Source organism: Oncorhynchus nerka, linkage group LG8 (assembly GCF_034236695.1).
Source record: "Oncorhynchus nerka isolate Pitt River linkage group LG8, Oner_Uvic_2.0, whole genome shotgun sequence".
NCBI classification, from domain to species: domain Eukaryota; kingdom Metazoa; phylum Chordata; class Actinopteri; order Salmoniformes; family Salmonidae; genus Oncorhynchus; species Oncorhynchus nerka.
The window spans coordinates 45,529,785-45,548,871 of record NC_088403.1 but is presented as its reverse complement, the minus strand read 5'-3'; the positions used below and the strand labels follow the sequence as shown (position 1 = coordinate 45,548,871).

Below are 19,087 nucleotides of genomic sequence, written 5' to 3'. Positions count from 1 at the left end.
ATCTTATCGAATCCTACGGCAGCACTGCGTGATGTCAACGGCACGAGACAGTCGAGGAGAGCCCCCCCATAAATAAATTCCCGAAATCAGCTCCGTGTAACTAGTTAGCCACCTAGCAGTGGTCAATTTTATACCTACCTGGGGCATGTTCCTAAAGGATTTTGCTGTATGTGGTGTACATGCAGTGCCCGGGAATACATTACTCTAAGGAATGTTCCGTGTTTAAGGTGTTTCTCCGGTAATGGTAGCAGTCTTGCAACTGAAGCAGCAGCGCTACCGATACTAGGAGCTTTTCCGGAGCTCTGGCAAGAAAAATGGAAACTCTGAGAAAAACTCACGGGAAGAGTGTCTCAGGTACTCTCTGTCCACAGGGGCTATATTTGATGCCAGCGGGAAATACCGTGTGTACAATAACTTGATCAACAGCGATTTCTCCACCAATCAGAAGAATGGAACGGATGCAAGCTTGCACAAATTGGCCTTAGCAACGCACACATCCATCAACAACTTGCATCCCCTGGACTCTTTGGTGGAACGTTGGCAGAACCCTCTCTCTGTGGCCATTTTCGCACATGGGCAAGATGCCACATTTGCCACAGCCCTGGTCTACACCCTCAGCATCTTCTGCCCTCAGTGGACTTCCACATGGTGTGCCACTCCGGGAAGATGGCGAGTTTCCCTGAGCAGGAACGGGAGCATTTTGCAGGTCTGGAGGATTGTGCCGCGGTGTTCGCCAGGCTGGAGATGCACCGAGACAAATACCAGAACTATGCCATCGGGGGTAAGGCCTCCTATCCAAACAATCTTCTTTAGAACTTTGCCAGCGGCGTAATGGAAGCCAACTACATCCTGGTCATCGACATGGCACCAGTGCCGACCTCCACCAGCAGTTCCTGGCGCTGGTCATGAGACGTGAACCTGCTACAGACGAGGTCATCGTCCTGCATGCCTTTGAGATCTGCCATGTACACAAGATGCCTGCCACCAAGTCGGAGCTGGCACAGCTGTACCAGGTGGGAGAGGTGCAGCCCTTCTATGAGGTGCCGTACCCACAGTGCCAGGCCCCCACCAACTACTCCTAGTGGGTGAACAGACATAGCCAAGGCTTGGGGCCCCTGGACGTGACCTATACATTATCCTGGGTGGACCCCTGGGAGCCCTTCTACATTGGGCCCCACACCGTGCCCCTGTACGACGGCTTCAGGCAGTATGGCTTTAACCACATCAGCCAGGTATGTATTGTATGGATAAAAGTAGCCAGTTACTCACAGTAGTGAGGGGACGCGACAGGTGTGTGTATGGTTGAAAACAGGTAGGACTACATTACATTATCAACAGACACTGCAGAGATTCTTGCACAGCGGTATAATATACATAAACAAAGATTTGTCGACGAGGATGGGATTCGAACCCACGCGTGCAGAGCACAATGGATTAGCAGTCCATCGCCTTAACCACTCGGCCACCTCGTCCTCTGAGTCACATCATAAGCCAAAACCCCTATTTATCTTAAACGTAAGGGGGATATTTGGGTTATGTTAGGAAACCAAATAGCATATTTGAACATGCAGTTGTTCGCTACAAACACAATAAATTGTCCATTTTATGTCGAACTAGCTAGCTACGTGCCCTTCTATACTAGGGTTTGTGGTAGGAAAGCGGAGACGTGCACCACAACAAGGTTGTCACTAGTTACCACAGCCACAAAGTCATAAACGCCGTCTATTTATACAATGTATCCGCTTAAAATCTGATTTTAAACTGAACCACAACCACACTGCTTACCTTATGTCTACCTTTAACATCACAATAAATTATGACCAAAAAGCACGTTTTTGTTTTCATTCATTGTTGCGATATAGTCAACTTTGTGGATGTGCTATCTAGTGGAAACCCCACCATTCTCCAAATGTGTTTTTTAATGCTATGAGATTGACCCGTGCAATGATTTCACGACTGAAAATCTTATCGAATCCTACGGCAGCACTGCGTGATGTCAACGGCACGAGACAGTCGAGGAGAGCCCCCCCATAAATAAATTCCCGAAATCAGCTCCGTGTAACTAGTTAGCCACCTAGCAGTGGTCAATTTTATACCTACCTGGGGCATGTTCCTAAAGGATTTTGCTGTATGTGGTGTACATGCAGTGCCCGGGAATACATTACTCTAAGGAATGTTCCGTGTTTAAGGTGTTTCTCCGGTAATGGTAGCAGTCTTGCAACTGAAGCAGCAGCGCTACCGATACTAGGAGCTTTTCCGGAGCTCTGGCAAGAAAAATGGAAACTCTGAGAAAAACTCACGGGAAGAGTGTCTCAGGTACTCTCTGTCCACAGGGGCTATATTTGATGCCAGCGGGAAATACCGTGTGTACAATAACTTGATCAACAGCGATTTCTCCACCAATCAGAAGAATGGAACGGATGCAAGCTTGCACAAATTGGCCTTAGCAACGCACACATCCATCAACAACTTGCATCCCCTGGACTCTTTGGTGGAACGTTGGCAGAACCCTCTCTCTGTGGCCATTTTCGCACATGGGCAAGATGCCACATTTGCCACAGCCCTGGTCTACACCCTCAGCATCTTCTGCCCTCAGTGGACTTCCACATGGTGTGCCACTCCGGGAAGATGGCGAGTTTCCCTGAGCAGGAACGGGAGCATTTTGCAGGTCTGGAGGATTGTGCCGCGGTGTTCGCCAGGCTGGAGATGCACCGAGACAAATACCAGAACTATGCCATCGGGGTAAGGCCTCCTATCCAAACAATCTTCTTTAGAACTTTGCCAGCGGCGTAATGGAAGCCAACTACATCCTGGTCATCGACATGGCACCAGTGCCGACCTCCACCAGCAGTTCCTGGCGCTGGTCATGAGACGTGAACCTGCTACAGACGAGGTCATCGTCCTGCATGCCTTTGAGATCTGCCATGTACACAAGATGCCTGCCACCAAGTCGGAGCTGGCACAGCTGTACCAGGTGGGAGAGGTGCAGCCCTTCTATGAGGTGCCGTACCCACAGTGCCAGGCCCCCACCAACTACTCCTAGTGGGTGAACAGACATAGCCAAGGCTTGGGGCCCCTGGACGTGACCTATACATTATCCTGGGTGGACCCCTGGGAGCCCTTCTACATTGGGCCCCACACCGTGCCCCTGTACGACGGCTTCAGGCAGTATGGCTTTAACCACATCAGCCAGGTATGTATTGTATGGATAAAAGTAGCCAGTTACTCACAGTAGTGAGGGGACGCGACAGGTGTGTGTATGGTTGAAAACAGGTAGGACTACATTACATTATCAACAGACACTGCAGAGATTCTTGCACAGCGGTATAATATACATAAACAAAGATTTGTCGACGAGGATGGGATTCGAACCCACGCGTGCAGAGCACAATGGATTAGCAGTCCATCGCCTTAACCACTCGGCCACCTCGTCCTCTGAGTCACATCATAAGCCAAAACCCTATTTATCTTAAACGTAAGGGGGATATTTGGGTTATGTTAGGAAACCAAATAGCATATTTGAACATGCAGTTGTTCGCTACAAACACAATAAATTGTCCATTTTATGTCGAACTAGCTAGCTACGTGCCCTTCTATACTAGGGTTTGTGGTAGGAAAGCGGAGACGTGCACCACAACAAGGTTGTCACTAGTTACCACAGCCACAAAGTCATAAACGCCGTCTATTTATACAATGTATCCGCTTAAAATCTGATTTTAAACTGAACCACAACCACACTGCTTACCTTATGTCTACCTTTAACATCACAATAAATTATGACCAAAAGCACGTTTTTGTTTTCATTCATTGTTGCGATATAGTCAACTTTGTGGATGTGCTATCTAGTGGAAACCCCACCATTCTCCAAATGTGTTTTTTAATGCTATGAGATTGACCCGTGCAATGATTTCACGACTGAAAATCTTATCGAATCCTACGGCAGCACTGCGTGATGTCAACGGCACGAGACAGTCGAGGAGAGCCCCCCATAAATAAATTCGAAATCAGCTCCGTGTAACTAGTTAGCCACCTAGCAGTGGTCAATTTTATACCTACCTGGGGCATGTTCCTAAAGGATTTTGCTGTATGTGGTGTACATGCAGTGCCCGGGAATACATTACTCTAAGGAATGTTCCGTGTTTAAGGTGTTTCTCCGGTAATGGTAGCAGTCTTGCAACTGAAGCAGCAGCGCTACCGATACTAGGAGCTTTTCCGGAGCTCTGGCAAGAAAAATGGAAACTCTGAGAAAAACTCACGGGAAGAGTGTCTCAGGTACTCTCTGTCCACAGGGGCTATATTTGATGCCAGCGGGAAATACCGTGTGTACAATAACTTGATCAACAGCGATTTCTCCACCAATCAGAAGAATGGAACGGATGCAAGCTTGCACAAATTGGCCTTAGCAACGCACACATCCATCAACAACTTGCATCCCCTGGACTCTTTGGTGGAACGTTGGCAGAACCTCTCTCTGTGGCCATTTTCGCACATGGGCAAGATGCCACATTTGCCACAGCCCTGGTCTACACCCTCAGCATCTTCTGCCCTCAGTGGACTTCCACATGGTGTGCCACTCCGGGAAGATGGCGAGTTTCCCTGAGCAGGAACGGGAGCATTTTGCAGGTCTGGAGGATTGTGCCGCGGTGTTCGCCAGGCTGGAGATGCACCGAGACAAATACCAGAACTATGCCATCGGGGTAAGGCCTCCTATCCAAACAATCTTCTTTAGAACTTTGCCAGCGGCGTAATGGAAGCCAACTACATCCTGGTCATCGACATGGCACCAGTGCCGACCTCCACCAGCAGTTCCTGGCGCTGGTCATGAGACGTGAACCTGCTACAGACGAGGTCATCGTCCTGCATGCCTTTGAGATCTGCCATGTACACAAGATGCCTGCCACCAAGTCGGAGCTGGCACAGCTGTACCAGGTGGGAGAGGTGCAGCCCTTCTATGAGGTGCCGTACCCACAGTGCCAGGCCCCCACCAACTACTCCTAGTGGGTGAACAGACATAGCCAAGGCTTGGGGCCCCTGGACGTGACCTATACATTATCCTGGGTGGACCCCTGGGAGCCCTTCTACATTGGGCCCCACACCGTGCCCCTGTACGACGGCTTCAGGCAGTATGGCTTTAACCACATCAGCCAGGTATGTATTGTATGGATAAAAGTAGCCAGTTACTCACAGTAGTGAGGGGACGCGACAGGTGTGTGTATGGTTGAAAACAGGTAGGACTACATTACATTATCAACAGACACTGCAGAGATTCTTGCACAGCGGTATAATATACATAAACAAAGATTTGTCGACGAGGATGGGATTCGAACCCACGCGTGCAGAGCACAATGGATTAGCAGTCCATCGCCTTAACCACTCGGCCACCTCGTCCTCTGAGTCACATCATAAGCCAAAACCCCTATTTATCTTAAACGTAAGGGGGATATTTGGGTTATGTTAGGAAACCAAATAGCATATTTGAACATGCAGTTGTTCGCTACAAACACAATAAATTGTCCATTTTATGTCGAACTAGCTAGCTACGTGCCCTTCTATACTAGGGTTTGTGGTAGGAAAGCGGAGACGTGCACCACAACAAGGTTGTCACTAGTTACCACAGCCACAAAGTCATAAACGCCGTCTATTTATACAATGTATCCGCTTAAAATCTGATTTTAAACTGAACCACAACCACACTGCTTACCTTATGTCTACCTTTAACATCACAATAAATTATGACCAAAAAGCACGTTTTTGTTTTCATTCATTGTTGCGATATAGTCAACTTTGTGGATGTGCTATCTAGTGGAAACCCCACCATTCTCCAAATGTGTTTTTTAATGCTATGAGATTGACCCGTGCAATGATTTCACGACTGAAAATCTTATCGAATCCTACGGCAGCACTGCGTGATGTCAACGGCACGAGACAGTCGAGGAGAGCCCCCCATAAATAAATTCCGAAATCAGCTCCGTGTAACTAGTTAGCCACCTAGCAGTGGTCAATTTTATACCTACCTGGGGCATGTTCCTAAAGGATTTTGCTGTATGTGGTGTACATGCAGTGCCCGGGAATACATTACTCTAAGGAATGTTCCGTGTTTTAAGGTGTTTCTCCGGTAATGGTAGCAGTCTTGCAACTGAAGCAGCAGCGCTACCGATACTAGGAGCTTTTCCGGAGCTCTGGCAAGAAAAATGGAAACTCTGAGAAAAACTCACGGGAAGAGTGTCTCAGGTACTCTCTGTCCACAGGGGCTATATTTGATGCCAGCGGGAAATACCGTGTGTACAATAACTTGATCAACAGCGATTTCTCCACCAATCAGAAGAATGGAACGGATGCAAGCTTGCACAAATTGGCCTTAGCAACGCACACATCCATCAACAACTTGCATCCCCTGGACTCTTTGGTGGAACGTTGGCAGAACCCTCTCTCTGTGGCCATTTTCGCACATGGGCAAGATGCCACATTTGCCACAGCCCTGGTCTACACCCTCAGCATCTTCTGCCCTCAGTGGACTTCCACATGGTGTGCCACTCCGGGAAGATGGCGAGTTTCCCTGAGCAGGAACGGGAGCATTTTGCAGGTCTGGAGGATTGTGCCGCGGTGTTCGCCAGGCTGGAGATGCACCGAGACAAATACCAGAACTATGCCATCGGGGGTAAGGCCTCCTATCCAAACAATCTTCTTTAGAACTTTGCCAGCGGCGTAATGGAAGCCAACTACATCCTGGTCATCGACATGGCACCAGTGCCGACCTCCACCAGCAGTTCCTGGCGCTGGTCATGAGACGTGAACCTGCTACAGACGAGGTCATCGTCCTGCATGCCTTTGAGATCTGCCATGTACACAAGATGCCTGCCACCAAGTCGGAGCTGGCACAGCTGTACCAGGTGGGAGAGGTGCAGCCCTTCTATGAGGTGCCGTACCCCACCAACTACTCCTAGTGGGTGAACAGACATAGCCAAGGCTTGGGGCCCCTGGACGTGACCTATACATTATCCTGGGTGGACCCCTGGGAGCCCTTCTACATTGGGCCCCACACCGTGCCCCTGTACGACGGCTTCAGGCAGTATGGCTTTAACCACATCAGCCAGGTATGTATTGTATGGATAAAAGTAGCCAGTTACTCACAGTAGTGAGGGGACGCGACAGGTGTGTGTATGGTTGAAAACAGGTAGGACTACATTACATTATCAACAGACACTGCAGAGATTCTTGCACAGCGGTATAATATACATAAACAAAGATTTGTCGACGAGGATGGGATTCGAACCCACGCGTGCAGAGCACAATGGATTAGCAGTCCATCGCCTTAACCACTCGGCCACCTCGTCCTCTGAGTCACATCATATGCCAAAACCCCTATTTATCTTAAACGTAAGGGGGATATTTGGGTTATGTTAGGAAACCAAATAGCATATTTGAACATGCAGTTGTTCGCTACAAACACAATAAATTGTCCATTTTATGTCGAACTAGCTAGCTACGTGCCCTTCTATACTAGGGTTTGTGGTAGGAAAGCGGAGACGTGCACCACAACAAGGTTGTCACTAGTTACCACAGCCACAAAGTCATAAACGCCGTCTATTTATACAATGTATCCGCTTAAAATCTGATTTTAAACTGAACCACAACCACACTGCTTACCTTATGTCTACCTTTAACATCACAATAAATTATGACCAAAAAGCACGTTTTTGTTTTCATTCATTGTTGCGATATAGTCAACTTTGTGGATGTGCTATCTAGTGGAAACCCCACCATTCTCCAAATGTGTTTTTTAATGCTATGAGATTGACCCGTGCAATGATTTCACGACTGAAAATCTTATCGAATCCTACGGCAGCACTGCGTGATGTCAACGGCACGAGACAGTCGAGGAGAGCCCCCCCATAAATAAATTCCCGAAATCAGCTCCGTGTAACTAGTTAGCCACCTAGCAGTGGTCAATTTTATACCTACCTGGGGCATGTTCCTAAAGGATTTTGCTGTATGTGGTGTACATGCAGTGCCCGGGAATACATTACTCTAAGGAATGTTCCGTGTTTAAGGTGTTTCTCCGGTAATGGTAGCAGTCTTGCAACTGAAGCAGCAGCGCTACCGATACTAGGAGCTTTTCCGGAGCTCTGGCAAGAAAAATGGAAACTCTGAGAAAAACTCACGGGAAGAGTGTCTCAGGTACTCTCTGTCCACAGGGGCTATATTTGATGCCAGCGGGAAATACCGTGTGTACAATAACTTGATCAACAGCGATTTCTCCACCAATCAGAAGAATGGAACGGATGCAAGCTTGCACAAATTGGCCTTAGCAACGCACACATCCATCAACAACTTGCATCCCCTGGACTCTTTGGTGGAACGTTGGCAGAACCCTCTCTCTGTGGCCATTTTCGCACATGGGCAAGATGCCACATTTGCCACAGCCCTGGTCTACACCCTCAGCATCTTCTGCCCTCAGTGGACTTCCACATGGTGTGCCACTCCGGGAAGATGGCGAGTTTCCCTGAGCAGGAACGGGAGCATTTTGCAGGTCTGGAGGATTGTGCCGCGGTGTTCGCCAGGCTGGAGATGCACCGAGACAAATACCAGAACTATGCCATCGGGGTAAGGCCTCCTATCCAAACAATCTTCTTTAGAACTTTGCCAGCGGCGTAATGGAAGCCAACTACATCCTGGTCATCGACATGGCACCAGTGCCGACCTCCACCAGCAGTTCCTGGCGCTGGTCATGAGACGTGAACCTGCTACAGACGAGGTCATCGTCCTGCATGCCTTTGAGATCTGCCATGTACACAAGATGCCTGCCACCAAGTCGGAGCTGGCACAGCTGTACCAGGTGGGAGAGGTGCAGCCCTTCTATGAGGTGCCGTACCCACAGTGCCAGGCCCCCACCAACTACTCCTAGTGGGTGAACAGACATAGCCAAGGCTTGGGGCCCCTGGACGTGACCTATACATTATCCTGGGTGGACCCCTGGGAGCCCTTCTACATTGGGCCCCACACCGTGCCCCTGTACGACGGCTTCAGGCAGTATGGCTTTAACCACATCAGCCAGGTATGTATTGTATGGATAAAAGTAGCCAGTTACTCACAGTAGTGAGGGGACGCGACAGGTGTGTGTATGGTTGAAAACAGGTAGGACTACATTACATTATCAACAGACACTGCAGAGATTCTTGCACAGCGGTATAATATACATAAACAAAGATTTGTCGACGAGGATGGGATTCGAACCCACGCGTGCAGAGCACAATGGATTAGCAGTCCATCGCCTTAACCACTCGGCCACCTCGTCCTCTGAGTCACATCATAAGCCAAAACCCCTATTTATCTTAAACGTAAGGGGGATATTTGGGTTATGTTAGGAAACCAAATAGCATATTTGAACATGCAGTTGTTCGCTACAAACACAATAAATTGTCCATTTTATGTCGAACTAGCTAGCTACGTGCCCTTCTATACTAGGGTTTGTGGTAGGAAGCGGAGACGTGCACCACAACAAGGTTGTCACTAGTTACCACAGCCACAAAGTCATAAACGCCGTCTATTTATACAATGTATCCGCTTAAAATCTGATTTTAAACTGAACCACAACCACACTGCTTACCTTATGTCTACCTTTAACATCACAATAAATTATGACCAAAAAGCACGTTTTTGTTTTCATTCATTGTTGCGATATAGTCAACTTTGTGGATGTGCTATCTAGTGGAAACCCACCATTCTCCAAATGTGTTTTTAATGCTATGAGATTGACCCGTGCAATGATTTCACGACTGAAAATCTTATCGAATCCTACGGCAGCACTGCGTGATGTCAACGGCACGAGACAGTCGAGGAGAGCCCCCCATAAATAAATTCCGAAATCAGCTCCGTGTAACTAGTTAGCCACCTAGCAGTGGTCAATTTTATACCTACCTGGGGCATGTTCCTAAAGGATTTTGCTGTATGTGGTGTACATGCAGTGCCCGGGAATACATTACTCTAAGGAATGTTCCGTGTTTAAGGTGTTTCTCCGGTAATGGTAGCAGTCTTGCAACTGAAGCAGCAGCGCTACCGATACTAGGAGCTTTTCCGGAGCTCTGGCAAGAAAAATGGAAACTCTGAGAAAAACTCACGGGAAGAGTGTCTCAGGTACTCTCTGTCCACAGGGGCTATATTTGATGCCAGCGGGAAATACCGTGTGTACAATAACTTGATCAACAGCGATTTCTCCACCAATCAGAAGAATGGAACGGATGCAAGCTTGCACAAATTGGCCTTAGCAACGCACACATCCATCAACAACTTGCATCCCCTGGACTCTTTGGTGGAACGTTGGCAGAACCCTCTCTCTGTGGCCATTTTCGCACATGGGCAAGATGCCACATTTGCCACAGCCCTGGTCTACACCCTCAGCATCTTCTGCCCTCAGTGGACTTCCACATGGTGTGCCACTCCGGGAAGATGGCGAGTTTCCCTGAGCAGGAACGGGAGCATTTTGCAGGTCTGGAGGATTGTGCCGCGGTGTTCGCCAGGCTGGAGATGCACCGAGACAAATACCAGAACTATGCCATCGGGGTAAGGCCTCCTATCCAAACAATCTTCTTTAGAACTTTGCCAGCGGCGTAATGGAAGCCAACTACATCCTGGTCATCGACATGGCACCAGTGCCGACCTCCACCAGCAGTTCCTGGCGCTGGTCATGAGACGTGAACCTGCTACAGACGAGGTCATCGTCCTGCATGCCTTTGAGATCTGCCATGTACACAAGATGCCTGCCACCAAGTCGGAGCTGGCACAGCTGTACCAGGTGGGAGAGGTGCAGCCCTTCTATGAGGTGCCGTACCCACAGTGCCAGGCCCCCACCAACTACTCCTAGTGGGTGAACAGACATAGCCAAGGCTTGGGGCCCCTGGACGTGACCTATACATTATCCTGGGTGGACCCCTGGGAGCCCTTCTACATTGGGCCCCACACCGTGCCCCTGTACGACGGCTTCAGGCAGTATGGCTTTAACCACATCAGCCAGGTATGTATTGTATGGATAAAAGTAGCCAGTTACTCACAGTAGTGAGGGGACGCGACAGGTGTGTGTATGGTTGAAAACAGGTAGGACTACATTACATTATCAACAGACACTGCAGAGATTCTTGCACAGCGGTATAATATACATAAACAAAGATTTGTCGACGAGGATGGGATTCGAACCCACGCGTGCAGAGCACAACGGATTAGCAGTCCATCGCCTTAACCACTCGGCCACCTCGTCCTCTGAGTCACATCATATGCCAAAACCCCTATTTATCTTAAACGTAAGGGGGATATTTGGGTTATGTTAGGAAACCAAATAGCATATTTGAACATGCAGTTGTTCGCTACAAACACAATAAATTGTCCATTTTATGTCGAACTAGCTAGCTACGTGCCCTTCTATACTAGGGTTTGTGGTAGGAAAGCGGAGACGTGCACCACAACAAGGTTGTCACTAGTTACCACAGCCACAAAGTCATAAACGCCGTCTATTTATACAATGTATCCGCTTAAAATCTGATTTTAAACTGAACCACAACCACACTGCTTACCTTATGTCTACCTTTAACATCACAATAAATTATGACCAAAAGCACGTTTTGTTTTCATTCATTGTTGCGATATAGTCAACTTTGTGGATGTGCTATCTAGTGGAAACCCCACCATTCTCCAAATGTGTTTTTTAATGCTATGAGATTGACCCGTGCAATGATTTCACGACTGAAAATCTTATCGAATCCTACGGCAGCACTGCGTGATGTCAACGGCACGAGACAGTCGAGGAGAGCCCCCCATAAATAAATTCCGAAATCAGCTCCGTGTAACTAGTTAGCCACCTAGCAGTGGTCAATTTTATACCTACCTGGGGCATGTTCCTAAAGGATTTTGCTGTATGTGGTGTACATGCAGTGCCGGGAATACATTACTCTAAGGAATGTTCCGTGTTTAAGGTGTTTCTCCGGTAATGGTAGCAGTCTTGCAACTGAAGCAGCAGCGCTACCGATACTAGGAGCTTTTCCGGAGCTCTGGCAAGAAAAATGGAAACTCTGAGAAAAACTCACGGGAAGAGTGTCTCAGGTACTCTCTGTCCACAGGGGCTATATTTGATGCCAGCGGGAAATACCGTGTGTACAATAACTTGATCAACAGCGATTTCTCCACCAATCAGAAGAATGGAACGGATGCAAGCTTGCACAAATTGGCCTTAGCAACGCACACATCCATCAACAACTTGCATCCCCTGGACTCTTTGGTGGAACGTTGGCAGAACCCTCTCTCTGTGGCCATTTTCGCACATGGGCAAGATGCCACATTTGCCACAGCCCTGGTCTACACCCTCAGCATCTTCTGCCCTCAGTGGACTTCCACATGGTGTGCCACTCCGGGAAGATGGCGAGTTTCCCTGAGCAGGAACGGGAGCATTTTGCAGGTCTGGAGGATTGTGCCGCGGTGTTCGCCAGGCTGGAGATGCACCGAGACAAATACCAGAACTATGCCATCGGGGTAAGGCCTCCTATCCAAACAATCTTCTTTAGAACTTTGCCAGGCGTAATGGAAGCCAACTACATCCTGGTCATCGACATGGCACCAGTGCCGACCTCCACCAGCAGTTCCTGGCGCTGGTCATGAGACGTGAACCTGCTACAGACGAGGTCATCGTCCTGCATGCCTTTGAGATCTGCCATGTACACAAGATGCCTGCCACCAAGTCGGAGCTGGCACAGCTGTACCAGGTGGGAGAGGTGCAGCCCTTCTATGAGGTGCCGTACCCACAGTGCCAGGCCCCCACCAACTACTCCTAGTGGGTGAACAGACATAGCCAAGGCTTGGGGCCCCTGGACGTGACCTATACATTATCCTGGGTGGACCCCTGGGAGCCCTTCTACATTGGGCCCCACACCGTGCCCCTGTACGACGGCTTCAGGCAGTATGGCTTTAACCACATCAGCCAGGTATGTATTGTATGGATAAAAGTAGCCAGTTACTCACAGTAGTGAGGGGACGCGACAGGTGTGTGTGTTGAAAACATGGTTGAAAACAGTGTATAATATAGAATCCAGGCAACAAGTCAGACTACATTACATTATCAACAGACACTGCAGAGATTCTTGCACAGCGGTATAATATACATAAACAAAGATTTGTCAACGAGGATGGGATTCGAACCCACGCGTGCAGAGCACAATGGATTAGCAGTCCATCGCCTTAACCACTCGGCCACCTCGTCCTCTGAGTCACATCATAAGCCAAAACCCTATTTATCTTAAACGGCAAAGGGGGATATTTGGGTTATGTTAGGAAACCAAATAGCATATTTGAACATGCAGTTGTCAATTACAAAACCTATAAATTGTCCATTTTGCTGTCGAACTAGCTAAAAAGTGCCCTTCTATACTAGGTTTGTGGTTTAAAGCGGTTGCTCTGCACCACAACAAGGTTGTCACTTTACCACAGCCACAAAGTCATAAACGCCGTCTATTTATACAATGTATCTTAAAATCTGATTTTAAACTGAACCAGAAAAACCACACTGCTTACCTTATGTCTAGGAGATACGTGTGTCTTTAACATCACAATAAATTATGACCAAAAAGCACGTTTTTGTTTTCATTCATTGTCAACAGCGATATAGTCAACTTTGTGGATGTGCTAGAATGGAAACCCCACCATTCTCCAAATGGTGTTTTTTAATGCTATGAGATTGACCCGTGCAATGATTTTCCGACTCTTTGAAAATCTTATCGAATCCTCTCTGCACTGCGTGATTTCAACGCACGGACAAGATCGAGGAGAGCCACAGCCCTAAATAACTCAGCATTTTCTAAATCAGCTCCAGTGGACTTCCACAGTTAGCCACCTAGCAGATGGTCAATTTTATACCTACCTGGGGCATGTTCCTAAAGCATTTTGCTGTCTGAGGATTGTACATGCAGTGCCCGAATACATTTCTAAGGAATGTTCCGTGTTTAAGGTGTTTCTCCGGTAATGGTGCAGTCTTGCAACGTGAAGCAGCAGCGCTATCCAAACAATCTTCTTTAGGAACTTTTCCAGGAGCTCTGGCAAGATCAATGGACATCCTGAGAAAAACTCAGATGGGAAGAGTGTCTCCAGGTTCTGACCCTGGTCCACAGGGGATTTGATGCCAGAGGAAATACCGTGTGTACAATCCTTGATCAACATTTTGAGATTTCTCCACCAATCAGATGTTGAATGGAAGGGGGATGCAAGCTTGTGGGAAATTGTTTTAACCCACACATCCATCAACAACTGCATCCCCTGGACTCTTTGGTGAACGTTGGCAGAACCCTCTCTCTGTGGCCATTTTCGCACATGGGCAAGATGCCACATTTGATTAAGCCAGGGTCTACACCCTCAGCATCTTCTGCCCTCAGTGGACTTCCACATGTGATTTGAAGATAATATTTGATCAGAAGGGAGCATTTAGAGGTCTGGAGGTTGAAATGACTAATTAGGCTGGAGATACATTCCAATCAGAAACTGACCAGAACATATGAGTTTTCGGGGTTTGCCCCCTTTCCCAATCTTCTTTATAATTTAGTCAGGAGTTAGTAAGCCAACTAGGTCTGTTCCTTATGGCATTCAGTTGTACAAATCTCCAGGTGGTGGGCTGGCCATCTCCAAATGGTCGGGAATGTTCATTTATGCTGACTGGCCTTGAGATCTGCCATGTACACAAGATGCTTGCCAGTTAGAGGGGCCCTCTGGCACAGCGGAACGTTTGGAAAACGCAGCCATTTTCAGTTTATAACCTGTGGAAATGTGTGTAAGCATTCAGTACTCTCTAGTGGGTAAACGACTTTACCTGGCTTTTAAGCCCCTGGTCTGACCTATACATTATGCCTGGGTGGACCCCTTACACCTCATTAATGAATAGAAACGAGTGTGAAATTGGTTTTGGCAATTAAAGCATAGAGTAATTTAGAATTTCTCTATCAGTATTGTATGGGTAAAAGTAGCCAGTTACTCACAGTACGGAGGGGACGCGACAGGTGTGTGTGTGTGTATGGTTGAAAACAGTTAGGACTACATTACATTATCAACAGACACTGCAGAGATTCTTGCACAGCGGTATAATATACATAAACAAAGATTTGTCGACGAGGATGGGATTCGAACCCACGCGTGCAGAGCACAATGGATTAGCAGTCCATCGCCTTAACCACTCGGCCACCTCGTCCTCTGAGTCACATCATTAGCCAAAACCCCATCACACCCCATGACTACTGTCATGAATTTATTTGGGTTATGTTATCCGAGAGAGCATTTTCATGAGAGTGCAAGCAAACCAAATAGCATATTTGAACATGCAGTTGTTTGCTACGAACACAATAAATGTTCCAGAAGGGCAGTAGCTAGCTACGTGCCCTTCTATACTAGGGTTTGTGGTAGAAAAGCCTAGACGTGCGCCACAAGGTCTTCACTAGTTACCACAGCCACAAAGTCATAAACCCTGTCTATTTATACAATGTATCTGCTTAAAATCTGATTTTAAACTGAACCATAACCACACTGCTTACCTTATGTCTACCTTTAACATCAAAATAAATTATGGCCAAAAAGCACGTTTTTGTTTTCATAAATTTTGACGATATAGTCAACTTTGTGGATGTGCTATCTAGTGGAAACCCACCATTCTCCAAATGTGTTTTTTAATGCTATGAGATTGACAAAACCGCATATCATCAAATATGAAGGAGGCCCGTGCAATGATTTCACTACTGAAAATCTTATCGAATCCTACGGCAGCACTGCGTGATGTCAACGGCATGAGACAGTCGAGGAGAGCCCCCCATAAAAAAAATCAGAAATGAGCTCCGTGTGACTAGTTAGCCACCTAGCAGTGGTCAATTTTATACCTACCTGGGGCATATTGCTAAAGGATTTTGCTGTATGTGGTGTACATGCAGTGCCCGGGAATACATTACTATAAGGAATGTTCCGTGTTTAAAGTGTTGCTCTGGTAATGGTAGCAGTCTTGCAACTGATTTACCTCTCCTTTCTATCGAAACTGCACGGTAAGCAGCAGCGCTACCGATACTCTTGAGCTTTTCCGGAGCTCTGGCAAGAAAAATGGAAACTCTGAGAAAAACTCACGGGAAGAGTGTCTCAGGTACTCTCTGTCCACGGGGGCTATATTTGATGCCAGCGGGAAATACCGTGTGTACAATAACTTGATCAACAGCGATTTCTCCACCAATCAGAAGAATGGAACGGATGCAAGCTTGCACAAATTGGCCTTAGCAACGCACACATCCATCAACAACTTGCATCCCCTGGACTCTTTGGTGGAACGTTGGCAGAACCCTCTCTCTGTGGCCATTTTCGCACATGGGCAAGATGCCACATTTGCCACAGCCCTGGTCTACACCCTCAGCATCTTCTGCCCTCAGTGGACTTCCACATGGTGTGCCACTCCGGGAAGATGGCGAGTTTCCCTGAGCAGGAACGGGAGCATTTTGCAGGTCTGGAGGATTGTGCCGCGGTGTTTCTCTAGGCTGGAGACGCACCGAGACAAATACCAGAACTATGCCATCGGGGGTAAGGCCTCCTATCCAAACAATCTTCTTTAGAACTTTGCCAGCGGCGTAATGGAAGCCAACTACATCCTGGTCATCGACATGGCACCAGTGCCGACCTCCACCAGCAGTTCCTGGCGCTGGTCATGAGACGTGAACCTGCTACAGACGAGGTCATCGTCCTGCATGCCTTTGAGATCTGCCATGTACACAAGATGCCTGCCACCAAGTCGGAGCTGGCACAGCTGTACCAGGTGGGAGAGGTGCAGCCCTTCTATGAGGTGCCGTACCCACAGTGCCAGGCCCCCACCAACTACTCCTAGTGGGTGAACAGACATAGCCAATGCTTGGGGCCCCTGGACGTGACCTATACATTATCCTGGGTGGACCCCTGGGAGCCCTTCTACATTGGGCCCCACACCGTGCCCCTGTACGACGGCTTCAGGCAGTATGGCTTTAACCGCATCAGCCAGGTATGTATTGTATGGATAAAAGTAGCCAGTTACTCACAGTACGGAGGGGACGCGACAGGTGTGTGTGTGTGTATGGTTGAAAACAGTTAGGGCTACATTACATTATCAACAGACAAAGGACACTGCAGAGATTCTTGCACAGCAGTAAAACATACATTATACAAATAGAATATAAATAAATACTTTGTCCTGACACGTCATTCAATTAAAAGTTTTCACCATTTCATGTTGTCCCCCTTACCTCTTCCTCTTCCCTCCCCAGGCCTGTAAGCTCCACGTGACGGGCTACGGATTCTCCGTCCTCAACTCTGCCTTCGTGGTGCACAAAGGGTTCAAAGTTCATGGCGAGTTCCACAGCAGGAAGAATGAGGAGAACCGAAGGAGCCGCCTCCTGTTTCGCAGCTTCAAGGAGGGCCTGAAGACCAAGTACCCCTCCTCCCCTCAACCCTGCTGAGGAGACAAGTTGAGAACACTGGTGCCTGATTGACACTATAGGGTTAAACTAGGGGTTGGCCTGGTTACGCATCCATCTTTGTTGCTCGGTAGGACCATGTGAGAGGAAAATATCCAAGCCAGAACAGTACGGTTTGGCCCTATAGTGTGAATCAGCGTTGGATCACTTCTCCCTAAGTACAGGCTAGGTGTTGATTTGGAGTTCAGCATTCCTATGAGTTCACACGACAAGAAATCAACAAATTACAAACTGCACTACAACATAAACATGAAATGATCACTGGTCCCTGAATTTCTGCTCATTTGTCCAAGTCGGTCAACCACTAGATGGCAATAGTAGACACTTGACTGTAAGGTTTTCACATCATCATCATAATCAGCATTACCTATGCATTGACAGTGAGGGTGGGCCTGTCATTTCTAGTGCCTGCTGAAGACCACAATTGTTTTTGTAAATAGACTCATTGTTCTATAGAAGCTGGGTTTGGTTGACACTCCCATAGAGAGATGTATGTAGTGGGAAAGAGTGACAGGTGTTTTGAGTCTATTTAATGGAAATGGTTACTTATTTATTAAAGGATTGGAGTTGTAATGGTTTGCATTTGTTTGAAGTACAAATAGTTAATATTATGAACACATACAGTTGAAGTCGGAAGTTTACATACACCTTAGCCAACTACATTTAATCTCAGTTTTTCACAATTCCTGACATTTAATCCTAGTAAAAATTCTGTTTTAGGTCAGTTAGGATCACCACTTTATTTTGATAATGTGAAATGTCATATTAATAGTAGAGTGAATGATTTATTTCAGCTTGTATTTCATTCATCACATTCCCTGTGGGTCAGAAGTTTGCATACACTCAATTAGTATTTGGTAGCATTGTCTTTAAATTGTTTAACTTGGTTCAAACGTTTCGGGTAGCCTTCAACAAGCTTCCCACAATAAGTTGGGTGAATTTTGGCCCATTCCTCCTGACAGAGCTGGTGTAACTGAGTCAGGTTTGTAGGGCTCCTTGCTCGCACACGCTTTTTCAGTTCTGCCCACAAATGTTCTATGGGATTGAGGTCAAGGCTTTGTGATGGCCACTCCAATACCTTAACTTTGTTGTCCTTAAGCCATTTTGCCACAACTTTGGAAGTATGCTTGGTGTCATTTTCCATTTGGAACACCCATTTGCGACCAAGCTTTAATTTCCTGACTAATCTTGAGATGTTGCTTCAATATATCCACATAATTTTCCTTCCTCATGAAGCCATCTATTTTGTGAAGTGCACCAGTCCCTCCTGCAGAAAAGCACCCCCACAACATGATGCTTCACGGTTAGGATGGTGTTCTTCGGCTTGCAAGCCTCCCCCTTTTTCCTCCAAACATAACGATGGTCATTATGACCAAACAGTTCTATTTCTGTTTCATCAGATCAGAGGACATTTCTCCAGAAAGTACGATCTCTATCCCCATGTGCAGTTGCAAACCGTCGTCTGGCTTTTTTATGGCGGTTTTGGAGCAGTGGCTTCTTCCTTGCTGAGTGGCCTTTCAGGTTATGTCGATATAGGACTCATTTTACTGTGGATATAGATACTTTTGTACCTGTTTCCTCCAGCATCTTCA

At 47.3% G+C, this 19,087-nt stretch overlaps 8 non-coding genes and 3 pseudogenes across 8 annotated transcripts; 3 read left to right on the top strand and 8 right to left on the bottom strand.

The window, feature by feature from the left end:
• LOC135572706 (uncharacterized) overlaps positions 1–11,853 on the top strand; it is a 33,151-nt pseudogene extending 21,298 nt beyond the window's left edge.
• On the bottom strand, positions 1,391–1,472 carry trnas-gcu (transfer RNA serine (anticodon GCU)). Its single transcript has one exon. It is a non-coding gene; the product is annotated as a tRNA-Ser (tRNA).
• On the bottom strand, positions 3,352–3,433 carry trnas-gcu (transfer RNA serine (anticodon GCU)). The gene has a single exon. It is a non-coding gene; the product is annotated as a tRNA-Ser (tRNA).
• Positions 5,307–5,388, bottom strand: trnas-gcu (transfer RNA serine (anticodon GCU)). The gene has a single exon. It is a non-coding gene; the product is annotated as a tRNA-Ser (tRNA).
• trnas-gcu (transfer RNA serine (anticodon GCU)) lies at positions 7,253–7,334 on the bottom strand. Its single transcript has one exon. It is a non-coding gene; the product is annotated as a tRNA-Ser (tRNA).
• trnas-gcu (transfer RNA serine (anticodon GCU)) lies at positions 9,214–9,295 on the bottom strand. Its single transcript has one exon. It is a non-coding gene; the product is annotated as a tRNA-Ser (tRNA).
• trnas-gcu (transfer RNA serine (anticodon GCU)) lies at positions 11,170–11,251 on the bottom strand. Its single transcript has one exon. It is a non-coding gene; the product is annotated as a tRNA-Ser (tRNA).
• A 29-nt stretch (positions 11,854–11,882) lies between the features above and the next one.
• On the top strand, positions 11,883–14,052 carry LOC135572705 (beta-1,4-glucuronyltransferase 1-like; annotated as a pseudogene).
• trnas-gcu (transfer RNA serine (anticodon GCU)) lies at positions 13,159–13,240 on the bottom strand. The gene has a single exon. It is a non-coding gene; the product is annotated as a tRNA-Ser (tRNA).
• A 1,077-nt stretch (positions 14,053–15,129) lies between the features above and the next one.
• Positions 15,130–15,211, bottom strand: trnas-gcu (transfer RNA serine (anticodon GCU)). Its single transcript has one exon. It is a non-coding gene; the product is annotated as a tRNA-Ser (tRNA).
• A 724-nt stretch (positions 15,212–15,935) lies between these two features.
• On the top strand, positions 15,936–17,477 carry LOC115133844 (beta-1,4-glucuronyltransferase 1-like; annotated as a pseudogene).
• The last annotated feature ends 1,610 nt before the right edge of the window (positions 17,478–19,087 follow it).